The sequence below is a fragment of the Dendronephthya gigantea genome, unplaced genomic scaffold, assembly GCF_004324835.1.
Source record: "Dendronephthya gigantea isolate DGI-Jeju-01 unplaced genomic scaffold, DenGig_1.0 000003F, whole genome shotgun sequence".
NCBI classification, from domain to species: Eukaryota; Metazoa; Cnidaria; class Anthozoa; order Malacalcyonacea; family Nephtheidae; genus Dendronephthya; species Dendronephthya gigantea.
This window is the reverse complement of record NW_021163013.1, coordinates 3,042,256-3,058,474: the sequence shown is the minus strand read 5'-3', so window position 1 is coordinate 3,058,474 and position 16,219 is coordinate 3,042,256. Positions and strand designations below refer to the sequence as shown.

The 16,219-nt window shown below is 35.4% G+C and overlaps 1 long non-coding RNA gene across 1 annotated transcript; it reads right to left on the bottom strand.

The window, feature by feature from the left end:
• Positions 1 to 8,650: 8,650 nt before the first annotated feature.
• Positions 8,651 to 10,407, bottom strand: LOC114542430. Its single transcript, XR_003689632.1, has 2 exons — positions 10,149 to 10,407; positions 8,651 to 8,684 (listed from the first exon to the last, which is right to left on the bottom strand). It is a non-coding gene; the product is annotated as an uncharacterized LOC114542430 (long non-coding RNA).
• Positions 10,408 to 16,219: the final 5,812 nt, after the last annotated feature.

Here is a 16,219-nt window from a genome sequence, read left to right as displayed (position 1 = left end):
TAGTTGTTCCGGGTTTGTGGTGGTGTGGGGTGTGGGTTTCCATGAGGGGTTTTGGTTTGCGTCGGTTGGACGGTGTGTGTGTGTGGGTTTGTTGGTTGGTTGGCTGGTTGTTCTGTATGGTGTCCTATGGAGTGAGGAGGTTGTTGGAGTGATTCTGGTATTTGTGTTGTTAAGTCGTTTAAGTTTTATGTTGCGATTGTGGGATGGTGCTAGGCAAGCTTGTTTTGTGTATTTAGTTGCAATGGCGTCGGTTTGTTGTAGTATGTTGTTGGCAGTCGTTGTGTCACATTTGTTGTTGATTTGTGCAGATTTATGTTGTATTTTAAACTCTGTGTTTGTTATTTCCTGTTTGTGATAGTCAATGGTTACAGTCAGTAGTTCTTGTGAGGCATTCATTAAGATGTCTTCCCATCTTTGTCGTAGGTCTTTCTTTAGGTAGTGTTTGCTTTTGTGTGTGATTTGTAGTCTAGGGGGTAGTGTCTTTGCTTTTTTGTACGTGTTGTTCCAGTTCGTCAAGTGTGCATTTGAGTTTCGATGATTTGGTTTTCTGTCTGCTAACAATGCGGAATGTTTCCAGGAGGTGTGGTGGTATGTTGTTGGGGTTGGGAATGGATTGTTGTTGGTCATTGTATGGTGTGGTGTTGGTTGTGGTTTGGGGGTTTGTTGTGATTTGGGGTGTGTTGTTTGTCTCTGGGTTTTCGTCTTCTATTTTAAAATTTTTTGTTTTTCTTTATGTAGGCCTTCTATTATTGAATCAGTTTCCTGATCGGATATGATCAATTTGTGGCCAGAAATAAGGGAGGTGTCCAAGTCTGTTATGTCTCCGTCGTCAGTCCGTAAAAATTCATCTATCTGTTCGTCAGACATGTCAGGTGAGGGTGGGGGGTTGGGTTGGATTGGGCATGGGTTAGTGTCAAGGATGGGGGTTGTGTTGTCAGGGTTATCAATCGACATATTCTGGGGGTCGGTTGGGTTTTCGGTGGGGTTTTCGGTCGGGTTGCTTCCATTTGTGAAGTTGAATGGGACTTCTTAAAAATTAAGGTTATCTTTTGTGAGTAATAGTTCCATTTAAGTAGTGCTCTTTGTGTTTGTTAGTAAATGTGTTAATCACTTGGTTAAATATGCCATAAAACAGCTATCGAAGTCAACGCCAAGTGATTTCATTGATTTGATCATTGGCGGCCCAGTACTGATCTCGCTGATCTCGCGCGACGCTCATGTTGTCTGAACAGTCTTATATTATGACAAGGTAGCTAGGCGACTCTCACGCCAAATAAGCTAAAAACGCACGACGGTTAACTCAAACACCTTCACAAAACCGCAAATATTTCATGAAAATATGGCGAATAGGAAAAAAAAAGTTGAATAATTTTACTACATTTATACTATATTTTTAGCATTTAAATGTATTCCTATGCATGTATAAAACGTGAATGTTTTTTGGGTTTGTGGCAAATATATTTCAAAACCTATGCTGGGGACACCTTGCCTATACCTTCGTCTTATTTTTAAATTGAAAATAGAAAGCTGATTGGCTGTCGTTTAAAAAGAGCCAATCAGCTTTCTATTTTCAATTTAACCAATTCTGCTTTTACACCCATAACAGTTGTTACTTTCTCGATTTGATCGACCATAAGAGCGTTTAATGGGGAAATTACAATAACGATTGTTTCTGGTCATACGGCAGAAACATTGCTTCTCTTCGCTTTAACGAAGTCGAATAAAGGTGGCAAAAGTTGGTATATTGGAGATTTTCCAGACCAAAGTCACGATACGGCAAACCCGTCGGCGTCGGTAGGACGGCGATTACTTCTCTTCCATTAATAACATGACGAATAGCGTCTTTTCCTCCTTTTTCAATGTTATGTTAGTGAAAAATTGATCTAAATCTTGGTTAGGGAAAAATTTATAGCTTCTTGAAGCAAGGTTTCATCAATACATGCATTTGCATTTTTAGCGCTCGCCATGTTTTCTCATAGGCGGCCCAGAACTGATCTCGGTAATTTCGCTGACCTCGCGCGACGCTCATGTTGTCTGAACAGTCTTTACATTATGACATAATATATTATGACATTATATGTCATAATATAAGACTGTTCAGACAACATGAGCGTCGCGAGAGGTCAGCGAAATTAGCGAGATCAGTTCTGGGCCGCTATGGTTTTCTTAATATTTTTGCCTGATTCTATTCTATGCGACCTAGCCTTTTCGTCGGAATTACGAAGGAGATCAATCAGTGAGATCAACGGTTGTTGCTAAAGGGGATGGACGAGAGGTAGGTAACGGAGAGAGGTCTGGGTATAGTTGCGTGTTTATTGCGTGTTCGTGGTAGGCGCAAGAACATCTTAATGAATGGAAATTTTGTTATTTTGGGATATATTTTCAAAGTCAAACTTCACAAAGTCAAAGATTCATTTAGGTCCAACTGCACAAATGAAACCAAACGATGTTGAAATATTAGAAAGATCTATATGCTATATAATCGAACATTTACGCAAGTATTTATAGGGTAAATGTAGGAAATGTACAAAGGCATGTACCGTGCGATCGATATGGGTCTCAAATGCTTTTTGTATCTGCGCTAACGCAGATATATTGCTATCGACTGTGTAACTGTTAACTGTTAGCTGTTAACTTGTAGCCAATCAGCGACTAATATTCCCACAAATTACGTAATTGCACACCAAGCCTGTTCGCAGGCTAGATTTACAAAATGGCGGATACGAGGAGTCGATGTTTATTTCAGATTCAATTTGTTTGGACGAAGTTTTCTTAAGGTAAATAGCCTAGCTGAATTGTCAGTTTTTAGTAGGATGTTCGCTTTATACTTCGCTGTTGTTTACGACATATTCTTGGATCTTACAGTGTTTTTCAAGTACCTTGAAACAAGAGCAAGTATCATAAAGTTATATGAAGTATAAAGTTATATGAAGTGTTTTGTGAAGTATACAAATTAAGCGCTGTGTTCAATGGATCTATGTTTTCAATATTATTTTTATATTAGACATAATGACAGCTGGACTTTCACATTCACATGTACATGATACTGTCTGTATATGTTGTTATAAAGTTGTTTCATAGTTTCACAGTATTATGTAAACGTTCATAGAGGAATTTACATACTGGACAAAGTGTTGTTTTCCTGAATTACCAAATAGTTCGTTTTACATCATTAATTATCTAAACAACAACTGTTGCAATAAACATCATTCGCAAGTTAACTTTTTGTGTGCTATAATGTAGTCTTAGGATATGGTAAGTTGGTATCTTTGTTAGGAATTGAAGTTGTAGATTACTTTATCAAGCTACCACTAAACTAGCACTTTGGTCATCCCAGCCATTGTGTGTAATATTTGTTCAGTTTCTGTAAGCTCTGTTGTATAACATATGCATAAGGAATTATCTGTTTCTTTGCAAAAGCCATATATGCAAAAATACAATTTATAATATAGCAATGTTTATATGTTGTTATAAAGTTGTTTCATAGTTTCACAGTATTATGTAAACGTTCATAGAGGAATTTACATACTGGACAGAGTGTTGTTTTCCTGAATTACCAAATAGTTCGTTTTACATCATTAATTATCTAAACAACAACAATGACATCATAAAGTTTCATTAAATTTTTATGTTGTCGAATTAGTTTCTGCAAGAATTTATATCACAGATCCTGGTACCTGCTGTAATTAGTTAGTTGCTGTTCTGGTGTTCCTATCATGTCTTCTTCCCCATTTAATTATCTGTACATCATATATCTTATCTACATCTTCTATTAAAATTAAAATTATACTTTTGTCATCTCTCATATGATAAATTTAACCAAAGTAGAAAAATTAACATTACTTATATCAAAACTTTTGAACGAAACCTCAAGTGAAAGTTTCAGAAAAACAATTAATTGTATTATCAACTCAGACTGATACTTTTATAAATCATTCAATTCTTGTTGCTTTGTAGTACCAAAATTACATGCTTATAGACAGTACGTTTGAACTGTACTCTAGTTTTGCATATCTCAGTTTTTCACTTTTCTCCATCGCATGTTCGATCCCACCATTCGCACCTCGCAGATACATGTACGCTTAGCGTACCTATTTTTTCTGCATGCAGTTAGAAGAAAAACATTTTTCAACAGTATCCAGTGGAATGCGCCAACAAGCAGGTACAGGAGTACTATCTGTGTACAATAACAAAGATTTATGAGTCTCAGGCTAAGGTATGTGGCCATGTAGTCCCCCTTGGGCGAAATATTAAGCTCACATTGTAAATCAGATAATAAAAATGTTGCTAATTATATACTGTGTTGAAAAGATTTACACACACAACATTAAATTTATTCAACTTTATTTCTTCTTAAAATCACAAATTGTCATTGAACAAGGTTTCTATTGAACAATGTTTCTTTTGTTATACTAATTACAGACATGTAACCTCATAATTAAATAATTAATGTACACCAGCATAGTTATATTAGCAATTTTTGTGTGAAAAGTAAAAAACATTTTCTGGGGAAAGATGGGAATAGAAGTCTCCTGCCTGAAATAAAGGCTAATAATAGTAACCAATAACTCTAATGCCTCAATCTTTAATGACCCCAGGATGCATTTCATTTTTAATTAACTCCTTTGGAGAAAAGAGGGACTACTTGCCCACATACCATAGCCTGAGATTCATAAATCTATCTTATTGTTATACAGACAGTACTCCTGTGCCTGCTTTTGGTACATTCCACTTAATGGGGGCTTATTTATTTTGTGTGGATTTATTTAACTATGAAATGATTTGGCACACTGCCATACATACACAGAATGTGTTATTGTAAAGAAAACCATTAGATGTTACAAAAGTACTTGTCTTTTATGTGAAGGAAGGACTTAATAACTTAAAAAATTATATTCTGATGGGGGTGGGAGATATATATTTAGGAGACAAGACTGGTGTTATGGTAATTAAAATCTTTACATATAATTTTTTCCACTTACTATAATGCAAATCGTTTTACCATTATAAAGGTGATTACCCTAACTGCATGCAGAAAATAAAAGCATTTGAAACCCCATATCGCACGGTACACGCCTTTAATTGTGTGTTAAAATATTAATCCTGCATTTTACCCTATAAATACTTGCGCAAATGTTCGTCGTTTGATTATATAGCATATAGATCTTTCTAATATTTCAATATCGTTTGGTTTCATTTGTGCAGTTGAACCTAATGAAACTTTGACTTTGTGAATTGTGAAGTTTGACTTTGAGAATATATCCTAAAATTACAAAATCGCGCTTACCAGGAACACGCAATAAACACGCAACTAGACCCAGACCTCTCACGGTCACCTACTTCTCGTCCATCCCCTTTAACAACAACCGGAGATCAACCAGCGTATCCCAGGGCCTATGTGGAGAGCAACGGAGCTAGGCCCTGGGGACGAGAGGATGCAATCGCTCTCTGCTTTCCGCAATTAGTGCTTTCCTAATCTCCATATTAACTAGTTACTAGCTCTTTTAGATTCAACCGCGTCAGATTGCTGAGATGATCATATCTGTCACATATATGCGACGTTCTAAATTTTAGAATTTTCACTATATGTGATTTTGAACACGCGAAACGGGTGAAATAAACCGCATGATACGTTCACTTTGTCTTATACTTTGGTATTCGCGCTTATATTAAATATTCAATCCTGTGCAAACTGCGATGTTTCAACGCACCTATTCACGACCACATCTTTTTAAACGGCGAAATAGCGGCGATATTAGGGACCTTAAGATCTACGACGTCAATAATCTACGACGGCAAGCGGAAGTAGTTTTGCAATGTTTGCAGTAATTGTGCATGCGTTGGCTTAGACCTGGCGTCGTCGAAAAGGTCGAGAACGTGAAAACAAGTAGTTTGGCGTCCCAGCTACAAGGTGAACGCTTTTTTAAATTTTTTGGTCATTTTAGTTGCTGTAAGTATCATTTATCAGTATTTAAAACTTGTTTTTATTCACTTTTATACAAGTAAATTGATATTTTTCATAGTTTTTTTTTCTAAAGACAAAAAAATGCTAAATGACAGCTCTTTCATTTTTTGCAGTCGCAGACACGACTGATCTGATGGAATGGTCAGATGAACACGATGTTTTGCTGGGCCGGGAGATACTTTTAGTCGACCCATTTAAAGCTAAACCCCGAACAAATCTCCGTGGTCAGTTATGGACAAAGATAGCAGATTCTTTGAACGGTTTGAAGGTTCCAAAATTTTCTGTATCTCAGAGATCTGTTCGTGATCGTTTCAAACTTTTGGCTGAAAAATTTAAAAAGAAAATTTCAGCTGAAGAGCGCGGGTCTGGAATTTCTCCAGAAATGTCAGAGTTAGATGACTTACTGGAAGAAATCCTTGAACGTGAGGAAAAGTATAGTGAAGAGTATATGCAAGACACAGCAGAAAGAACAAAAAAAGACCAAGAAGACAAAGAAAATGCAGAAGATATGAGGTTGAAGGCCATGGAGACTTTAAAAGAAACACAGAAGAGAATAGCTGATGGGAATGAGAAAAGAGAAGAAGCAATGGGTCAGAGGCTTTGAAATTTTTACGGGAAAGAATGGATAATGAGAATGAGTATCGAGAGAAGGAATTAGACATGAGGAAGAAAGATGTTGAACTGGAAGAGAAAAAAATAGAGCGAGAAGAGAAGCAGCATCAAGATATAATGCAAATGATGCAAATGCAACAACAGCAAATGCAACAAATGCAAATGAACTTTTTCCAGTCACAAGCCCAACAGCAGCAGCTTTTGATGGGAATCATTGAGAAACTGTCAAAAAAAATAATTGAAATATAGGTAAGAATCTTTTTAATGTTTAAATGTTACGGTGTTCTACCCAACTGTTTGTTAAATTATAACTGTTACATAAGGTAAACAAATGAGGGCCTTTCACAAAGGATTTCTGATGGATTTCCCCCCCTTGTCTAGCATTTTCTGAATTGGTGACCCCATTCCTTTCAAACATCTGCAATGTTTGCAAAAAGGTATGCGTGCACCTTGTATATCTCAGTGGAAAAAGCTATTATTTCACAGCATTGTTAAATTCCTCATTCATGAAAAAAATTAGTTAATATAATAGAGTTAAAAATTTTAAATGGAAGCAAAATAATTGCTACACCCCCTATGCCTGCATTTGTTCTGACCCATGACTTGAACATTCTTTGTGAAATGGCCCCTAATAACAAGAAATAACAGTAATAATAATAAAATGAATGTCAGTCTGTTAGGCTATCATATCTATTTGTAAGAACTATGTTATTAAGAGGAGATTTTTTAGAAAATCGCGTATTTTTGCACAAAATCGCTCAAAAGTTAGCAACCAGGCCTTCGCTAAAATATGCTTTGCAGCCATTTTGAATTTACAAGTTTGGTAAAGTTTTCGTGTTGAGTGACAGCTGTTTTACTAACTTTTGGGGAATTTCAAAAGACGAAAAGCTCCTTGAAACAAAGAAGAACAACAGGCGAGTGTTCGTTCAATTGTTTTGGTATTTTGAATGATATAATTTTCCATGCGTACATTTTTATTAGTGCGAAGGAGTGACACACAGTCACAGTCACACACTAATGTGTAATAATTGACAGTGTAAACATATTGAAATATACTGATTTTAGTGGTTTAGAGTTAATCTTGTGATAAAATAAAAATCTCAAATGTCAACGTTTTTATTTCTAGGTATCCAACACATCTTGGAAAATATGAACAATAGTTTCAGATACGGACATGCCAGTAAACTCGCATTTGCGTTGGAGATGATGGATAGTTATGTGTAGTAGCTTGAAGATCAGTTTATCTTTATCACAACAATAATAAAAAAGACCGTAAATAATTTATTCAAGAAACAACACAAAGAAAGGGAAAGTCAAACTATTTTGATTTATTTCAAAAACAACTGCCCTCTCTACTTTATTAACAATGAATTCCTTGTGTGGTGGGTACATAATATGGGACATGTAGGTGGGACAATCATGGGACAATTCATTCCAAAATTATACAGCTGTAAGTATAGGTAATACCGGGTGTCCCCAAAAAAACTTTACCTGTTTGTCTTAATATAACTCAAAAACGATAAAAGCTATTGAGTTGAAATAAACTCCACTGTATACAAGCAGGGCTAACTTAGATTTTGATATATAAAATTGACAAAAATCGGCTATTAAATTAATTCGAAAATACTTGCATGCCACTTCCCGTGGTAAGTTTTTAACTTCAGCGATTTTAACTTTAATTGTTCGCTCTTATATAAGAGTAAGTTTGCAATGGAAAAGCGTACATTTAAAGTTAAAATCACTAAAGTTAAAAACGTAAAAGTTAAAGTATTTGTTTCGAATTAATTTAATAGCCGATTTTTGTCAATTTTGCACAGATTTTGAAAGTACCTTGCGACATCAAATGCTTGTATCTCCGTAAATATCGCATCAATAATTTAGTGTTATATATCAAAATCTAAGTTAGCCCTGCTTGCATGCAGTGGAGTTTATTTCAATTTAATGACTTTTATTCGTTTTTGAGTTATATTAAGACAAAGAGGTAAAGTTTTTTTTGGGACACCCGGTATAAAATTGTAATGTGACTTTGTTGTTAAAATATTATATCATTAATTGCAATAAATAGTGTTTTTACAATCTTGTGTTGTTTCCACTGTTTTTTCAAAGCCTGCAATAAAAAGTAATAGATATGTCAAATATGTGGCAATGGCAAATTCCTCTATAAGAGATTTATCAAGACAAGTCTGGAGTTAACAAGAAAGGGCTTAAGGGCATGTAGGATGTAGCATCCAGGGCCTGATTTGCACAAACTTCCAGATCTGCAACATGTGTTCAACCAGGATAAATAAAACCCTATACAATCATCATAGAAATATAAAATGGGCTGAAAGCCAATTGTTTGCACAGCTTACAGTATACATTTCATTTTATATCCAAAAATCAGATAGCAACACTGGGCTATTCAAGTAAATACATGTTGTGTATACAGCAAATCTGTTTCGTGTTGAAACAAATTGTAATTTTGTCTCCTCATTGAATATAGGCTAGTAATCACCTTGCCTTTAGTCAGTAATTTTTAGGATTTTACCATTTGTAATAATATTTAAGTGAATAATATTTGTCAAAATATTGGGCAATTGGAGAAAGATACATTGTAAAGATACATGCTGGACTGTACAATAAATACAGGTAGAGAATATCACACAAATCTAGTTCATTTTAAAAAGTCGAAAAATGCTCCACGGCGTACCACTCCAATTTTAATTAAATGATGGTTTTTGTAAACTAGCATACCTAGGGCAAATCATGAAATACGCCTTAGGTTGATCGGAAATGGTTCTCAGTTGATATTTAATCATTTAACTTAAGGTGAAGGTTCCCTCCATATTGGCCAAATCATGGCTTATAGAAAACCTGTGGATTTTGGGAACAAAACATCTTCAAACCATCTAAAATCATCATAGAAGTGTAAAATAGGTCGAGAGCCATGTTTGCACAGCTTGTAATATGGCGCTTCGCGTTATATTCAATAAAAAGATAGTAATGCTGGACTGTACAAAAAATACAGGTTGAGAATACACAAATCTGGTTCATTTTAAAAAGTCGAAAAATGCTCCACGGCGTACCACTCCAATTTTAATTAAATGATGCTTTTTGTAAACTAGCATACCTAGGGCAGATCATGAAATATGCCTTAGGTTGATCGGAAACAGTTCTATAGTAATTTACAAGTGGTGAACAACAGTTTTACAACAGACTTATGTATTCATTTTATACTCAATTACACAAAAATATTAATAACTTTTTAGATAAATTTCATGCCTAGATTTTGGGACCAGGGCAATTGTTGTAACAAAATACATCTTAGTTAAACATTAGACGTTATAAATTATAATATGAACACTTAGCTTGAAAGATAAGAGCAAAATACGGATTATAGTGACTGCATTTTGTGAAAATTTAAAATTTGAATCGCTTCTAAATTTAAGCAAGAGTTACTCCGAAATAACCAAGCTAAGTTTATTTAAGATGCCTTAAATTAAAACTAGAATGTCAAAGGAATGTTGCAAGGTATGATTTACTGTTATCGATGGCAGTAAAATATGAAAAATCCGCAAAAATGCACGCCTACCTTCCATGCTTCTGTGAGAGTCGAATCCTTCCAACCCCTCTGTGTAACATTGCGTTGCTTTTGACTCTTCAATTACTGTCGAATTCATCTTGTTTATCATTTTACACATCATTCCAATAGTATATTGACGATATTTAACAAAATTAAACGAAAGTCAACAGTTGACTATGTGAAAACACGCAGTAAAGTACTCACACGATATAAGAACCAGCCGCCATATTACCACCCGATTCATTCGATTAAATCTTAATTTAGTTTTGAGCGCCCAATACGCGATTTTCTAATAAAACTCCTCTTAAACTTTTCTTGATGTTTCATAATGTATTTCATGAATTATTCTTCAGCAAGATACTCTTGGATATTAGGTGGTGGAAGGTCGAAGAATTCAGATGTTATATTGCCATACATACATGTAATGCAATTTCTCAATATACCCGATACAGTGTACATTTTTCCAACAGCACTTAAAGCAATTTTTAAGTTCTTTTTAAAGTCAACAAATTTAAAACTGTTGACAATGTCACCAAAAAGCCATTCTACAGAGACACGAACACTACTCATACTTTTGTTAAATGCCTCCATGTCAGGATGAGGTTGTACTAGTCTGAATGGAGCTTGTAGATTAGTCCTGAGTGGGTACGCATGATCCCCATAAATGCACATTGGTTGCCAATTTGTGCCATAGGCATGCTCTTCCAGCATTTCCATTAGCCCCGAGTATCGAAGCATGCCAGCACCATGTCTCTTTCCCTCTACAAATAAAAAGAAACCGATTTAACACTTAGATAAATTATTTTTCTATTCACATGTCTAATTCCCACTTATTGCCTGTCCCCCCATGCTTCTCCTGGTGTCTTTACAACATTGACAGACGGGTCATACTGAACCGACAAGAATGTATGGTTTAGTATGACTGGTCAGACTGGATAAATGCATAGTAACCTTTAAAGGGCTGGATTTGTTAAAATCAAATTCAGAATAAAAAGATCAGGTTAAAAATACACGTACTTACCCACAGGCCCATAAAGGTTTGCTATCATGCCATTTGGGGTTACCACAGATTGAAATTTCAGGGCATAGTTCCTCTTGTGGCCATTGTAAACATGTTTTTGGTGTTCGTCTGGCCTACAAATCGCTTTCACAGTCCCATCAACGAACACAAAACAATTTGTAAGTGCTGCTCCATTGTTAGTGATAGCTTCTGCATATCTTTCCAGTTGTATGGGGTTAAGCAGCAGATTGTTCCACTGTTAAATACGGTGGTTGTGGCGTTGGTAAACAAACGAAATCACTTCGTTAAAGATCATCGATAGCTTTGGCACTGGTCTGCCAAAGCGCGGTGTGACGCGAAATCTCTGACCTGCGAAATCTTTGACTTTTGCGTTTCTGCACATGCGCAGTGATATGCGTGACTTATTTTTGCTCATAAATTTCGCAAGTGTTCGGCTAAAGAGAAAGCGTGCGTCTTAAAAGCTTTTTTTTAATCGTTTAATCGTTGTTAACTGGGACTAATACTGCCAGTGTCGATACAAAGCCTAAAACACAGATAAATAAACACAAGGTATGTAGAACTTGAATTTTATAGTGATCGAACACCGCACAATTTAGTCAGGATGCCTCTGACTTTTATTTTCTCTCGAATTTTGAATGCCATGAAAGAATATAAAGTTTGTTTATGAAAAAATTTTCTTGTTATTTCATAAAAGGACGCCAGATGCCAGCATACTTAGAAAATTTGGAGAAGACCACGAGCTCGAGGAGAAAGGCCTTCCATGCGCTCTCTGAATTCTCAAGAAACTTTGTGTATGAAGGTATGGTATTGGCAAGGCATTAAAATAATTTTTTCATCGATATAGCTGTTATTATTTACTTGGCTTTTACTTGGCTTTGGGTGGATTTGTGATTTATCTTATGCTTTGGATTTACTGGAAATATATTGCTTGGTATTATTGCGGCCAGAGCCAAATTTCCTCATCAAAGATGTAGTACTTGTGCCTGTACAAATTAAGTGTATATAGTTTAATTGTAAATAACTAACCTCTGGGGCCGGTTGTATAAAAACGTAGTTAGCGCTAACTGCAGTTAAAAAGTAGTTAAAAAGTAGTTAACTTTAATCACATATTTAAGCCGGTTGTATAAAAGTGTAGTTAGCCTTAACTGCAGTTAAAAAGTAGTTAAAGTTAACTATCCTCAAGGGCATCGTTAACTTTCCAAATCGTAGTTAAAAATGGCGTCTTGAGCTTTCGAGGAGTGAGAAAACATTAAAATCAACACATACCAAGATTGTCAACCGTTATACACCCAAAAAAGGCCCCGTCGAAGCTTGTAAACTTTCAATATGCTTTTATTTTTTTCATTTGGGCAGCAACGGAGTATATTTCGGGAGACGTGTCGATGCCAAATTGCGATCCTAGCAAAGATTAGCCATCTCCATTTTCAACTGCAACCAGTATTTTGACTCAAAGGGACCTTTTTATATTAAGAGCGCCATTTTCGTTGAATTATTTTGAATTTTTTCCTTGTTTTATTCATTTTTTTCCAATATTTTAGATCAAAATACTGTCAATTTTTGTAAACACGAGTCCACAGTCTTGTTTAAAATCAATAATAGCGGTCAATAATATCTGAATACTTCATGTTATTTCTCTGTATAACAACCCCACGCAAGCTCCACGCAAGTTAACTACGTGATTAGTTAATCATCCCACTAACTACGTTTTGTGCAACGCAGTTAAGTCGTGTAGTTAACTAATTATAGTTAAGGATTTAACTACAATGATTAGCGCTAATCATAGTTAAAGTTAACGACGTTTTTATACAACGGCCCCAGGATGTAAATAATTATGTAAGTGCAGTTGCAAGAAATTAAGATGATAATAGTAATGAGTTTGAATATTTCTTTAATGTTATTGTGGAAAGTATAAATAATGCCATCATGCACATGTTAATAAATCACTATCGTGAATGTCCTGAATAGTATTATTGCTGTCTGACAACATTGTGATCTGTGTGTTAATTACTAAAGAACAACACTTGAATATCTCAACATATCAACTTAAATATCTCAATATTATTATTTTTACATTCAAGTTGTTGATGTCAAAGGTCTGGTCGTCTGGACAGTGGACATAAATTGAGCATGTACATGCATGTGCACATGTTGACCACACATGTCGACAAACCTATGTGGTCATGTGGACAATTATATAGGCTATTTAGGTATAGTATCACATATAAAACTTGCAGTTCACACACGACTTATATTTAATATACAATATACATGTAGGTGGCCAAATATAGACTATAGTCACATTAATTTCAAACATTAATTTGCCAAATATTTCCTAAACCAAAGCTGAAAATTACATTGTCTTACATACTCTTTGAGAACAAAGTAATACTTTATAAATAGAAATACTTTATACTTACTATTAGAACATATAACATTTAATATGAAATACTAGAAATACATGCATGCAGCAACCCCTCGCCATTTCAAAGGAAGCAAAATATTTCCTGAGCTAGCCAGACTTAACCTTCAATATTATGAAATGTCCTAAATGTAAAGCCGATAGCTGATGTTTCAAATATTTCGGAAACAAACATAGTTGACAGTCGTAAAGGTGAAGTGAAATCACCCGTTTTCCTGCTGCTTTCCGTTGCATTAAGTTATAGACTTTCACAGTTTAGTTAAAATTCATTATAGCTAAACCTTCAAATCATCAAAACAGCCCAAATAATATAAATAACCAAGCAGTGAACGTCGAATGTTGTTTTTCGATTATTAAATTCATGCAGTGATTGTAGTCGGCTATATATAAACATTTAAAGTGATATTTGTTATATTAAAACTCCGAATTACACTTTTAAGGACTCTTTTGGAAGTTAAAACGATGATGTAAAGCCTTAAATAGTCGGTCACGTCTTCGCAAAACCGAGCAAAACGACATACTGTACCAAGGTCATAAAATGTATTCGTACAGCAAACACGAAATAAACCTCGAAATAAACAAAATAGACTCCTACCATTTCAAGGATTATAATCGAGTTGTTCCTTTTCACCGCTAATTCCTCCAGTTCTGATAATATTTTAAACTCTTCCCAGTGTTTTATCTGTTATTTTATTCCAAATTTCATATTTTGTTTTCGAAACATTTTCTTAAAAAATAGTTTGCAAAATGACAGTTAAATTGCTGACGTTTTTCACTGAAACACAAACGTTTCGTCTTAGCCAATCAGGAAGTTGCTGATTACCAGTCTACACTCGTTCGCATTTCGCGCATGCGCACAAGTACCATGACCATTGAACGTCCATGACATTTGGGCAACTTTTGATTCCGCTATGTTCTCCCGGGTCCCGGGTGTAATTCCTAATCTCCGGGCGGAATTAGTACCCTCGCACGGTGCTCCGCACCGGCTCGGGGATAAATGTAATATAAATTATAAAGATTGGCCGGTCACGCGAGGTCAGAGATTTCGCACAGGTCAGAGATTTCGCTTGACAGCGGAACCAGATCACTCAAACGGCAAGGATAAGCCAAACGCCGAAGCATGAGACAAAGGCCTTCTATTCCGTCGCATATCGTTCCTTGTGGGCAGTAAAATACTTCAGGAATCCTCAAAGCTGCAGCTAGATCTGGAATGTCAGGTTTTCTGAACCGAAATTCAGCAAAACACTCGTCTTCCCCCAATTCGTCAAGCTTGAATCGCCCATATGATTCGTATTGTAAATATAAGTTTTTCGGCGTGTACAACTGGTTTAGAATTGCAAACTCAACGTCGTCTATATCTCCGAGTTCATAACAAACTGTTATGAGTTCAAGCAACTGTTTAAAATTCATTTACATGATGAAAAATACCTTTTTTAATTGAAATTTTTAAATTTGTTTGTTTACAATATGACGTCAACGTTGTCAATTGCAACGTTGTGAATCTTAAACGGAAGTAAAACGACGCTCGACCGCGTCCTCGTCCTAGTGCTCTACTCGGATATGAGGTTGACGTCGAGGTCGACGTCGTAGATCTTAAGGTCCCTATTATTAAAATGGACCGGAATCTACATGTATTAAGCATATTATTCCTAAGCAAATTAAACCTAAAATTAATCGAACAGCATCAAAAGAACGGTTTATTTCTTCCTCTTGCATGGAGGAATTGCCTTATCATGCAAGCGAAATCAAATTGCGCATCGGATAATTAGCCAAAGATTTCGAGCTGTGCACCACAACTCTAGATCTTGGGCGACAAAACTTTGACGTCGATAAATACGGTCACGTACACTTTTCGGCAAATTGTACCCAAAAATCTGTAAACGAGACCGAAAACTAGACATTGATTCAAAAAGATCTATTTTTTTCATTAACAATGCAGCTTAAAAATATAACATAAAATTGTCAATTGCAAAGAACTGAGGAACAATTAGTTTACTTTTCAAGTATAAGCAATTCACTGACGTTTCGACAAGATTGAGCTGCAAGCGTGCATTATGGTCTCACAATGCTGTTGTTTAAATTGTCATCTATGGCTTTACTAAAAGCACTATATTGGGCTTTAATTATCGACACGTCTCTGGCAACAGTGTTGAATATTTACATTTTGTTAGCATTGTGCAGAAATGTTGAATATTGAGCATTTATTTATAGCGTCGGCGGGACCACTTAAGCTTTGCTTTGCCAAAAAATGGGGTGTGTCGTGCGATTTATTTGGGTAAAGTTCGTTTTAAAATGTATAAAATTGGTCACGAATCAGTCACTGACGCAATCCGATTGATAAAGTCAAAACAACCCAAAGAGAAATAATCCTTTTAAACTCCTTTTAAAGTTATTTTGAAATATACCTTTGTTTGAATAATTATTCATGTTAATAGACTTTATGTTTTCACAGAAGGCAGTGTCCTGTTCTGCAAGATTTTAGCCATATATGGCTTCTTAGCTAACTCTTTTCGTGACACAGTCCAATTGATAGAGTCAAAACAACCTAGTAAAGTTAAATTATTAACGTCCTTTTAAAGCTATTTTGCAAATAATCCTTTCTTTGTTTGAATAATTATTCATGTTAATAGAAAGAAGCCA